This window comes from Trichechus manatus, unplaced genomic scaffold (assembly GCF_000243295.1).
Source record: "Trichechus manatus latirostris isolate Lorelei unplaced genomic scaffold, TriManLat1.0 scaffold01128, whole genome shotgun sequence".
Classification (NCBI taxonomy): domain Eukaryota; kingdom Metazoa; phylum Chordata; class Mammalia; order Sirenia; family Trichechidae; genus Trichechus; species Trichechus manatus.
In genome coordinates, this window is record NW_004445064.1 from 2,910 (window position 1) to 4,801 (window position 1,892).

Sequence of the window (1,892 nt, forward strand, 5' to 3'; positions counted from 1 at the left end):
CCACTTTTGGTTAGCAATGTAATATTATCTAAAAACTCAAGCTCAAAATTTCAAGATTATCTCTTTCACATTGGAACTGTTACTTGGTATTACCACTAAAATAGCTCTTAAATATGTCCCCTTTTCTTCCTTCCTACCCACTGTCCTAATTTTGGTTGCATTACTTCTCTGGATTTCTCTCGGATCTGGTCTGCTTGCGTCTTGTGGCTCTTCTTTCTCTCTCACTCCTAAACCCACAGTCATGGAAATAGTCTACTATGCTTTTTTCTATAAATGCCAGCTATCTCCCTAACATACACATTGGATCAAGCCATCTTCCTATAAAATACTGATGGCTCTTCATCACTGAAGGACAGAGTTCAAATTCTCTAGTGTGGCATGCAAAGCCTTCTATATTTTACCCTGTCATCCTTCCCAATTTGTTTAGCCTCATCCCACCAAAGACACTAAGCTCTAGGCACCCGGGATTGTTTGAAACCCAAATTCACTATTTCCATGCTGCTTGGTCTGCCTCCCTAGCTAGATGCTCTCCCCCTGTCTTTTCTTGATAATGCCCATTGAATTGTTCAAGAACCTGATCACATTCACGTTCCCTGTGGACATTTACACTTGGTTGAATTCACACAACACAATTGTACATCCTTTAATGAGAACCATGCTCAAATTTCTTGCTAAGTTTTGCTTATGTATGTGTGTGTATGTTCCTAGATTATGATCTCATTAAGGGCAGGGTAAGGCATATGGTAGGCATCCCTTCCTCATTTTGAATGAATAATTTCCTTAAGGTCCTAAAAAAGGAACAAAATCAATCAAGAGAGCAGTACAGAGACTGCGCCCAGACCACAGGGGCCCTTGACAGTATCTGTTCCTGCTTCCATCTGGGGTTCCTGAAGAGCTTTCCATGTTCTGTTTGTCACATGTCAAAGCCTATGTAAAGGCAGGACCTCTAAAGTGGTGGGGAGGGCACTGTGGAGCCTTTTCTTTCTACAGGAGCAGAAAGAAGCTTTTGTCCATGATCTTTCAATGAAACATCATCGTCACCATTTTCACCATCATCATCTTCATCATCATCTCTGCTTTATCATCTACAAAACACTTTCACAGCCCACATCTCAATTCTCACTACAGTATTGTAAGATGGAAATTATGATTATAATTATTCTGAATTCATAAGAAAAACAAGGTTCAGAGAGATTAGGCAACCACCCAAGACTGTGCATGCTCTTTCCCTTGTACATGCTGCCTGGGACACCATCACAGAGCTTAGCTAAGCCTCGGCCATGCCCAGAGTCCTCTTGCCTCATGCCCCAATACCTCAAAAGCTTATTCCTTCATTAGCATGCCTCCTTCCTGACTCCAAATGTCTCTGATGCCTCAGGCTTTCCTGGGACCCCACATTTTTTACAAATTTAGGCAAATCCGTAAGTAGATGGCTATGCATTCTAATGTTTGGGGGTTATTTACACTTTTAGGTCATTTCACTTGGCTAGTTATTGTTTCTCTTCGTAATATACTCACTGAAAGTTTATATAATAACAATAATATAAACTCTCCTAATAATAAACTGAAGCCCTGGTGGCGCAGTGGTTAAGAGCTCAAGCTACTAATCAAAAGGTCGGCAGTTCGAATTCACCAGCTGCTCCTTGGAAACCCCGTGGGTCAGTTCTACTCTGTCCTATAAGGTCCCTATGAGTTGGAATTGACTCGACTGCAATGGATTTTGGTTTGAGTAATAAACTGTCCCAAGTATAAAATCTCTGAGAGAGGGGATAGTTATTTTCTGCTCCCCTTGTAATCTTTCCCCAGCACATTCTATACCCTTTACCGACTGACAGATTCTAGTTATTAGCAGAGAAAGGCAGCATATATCTTTAACCACCTGGGTATCTCTC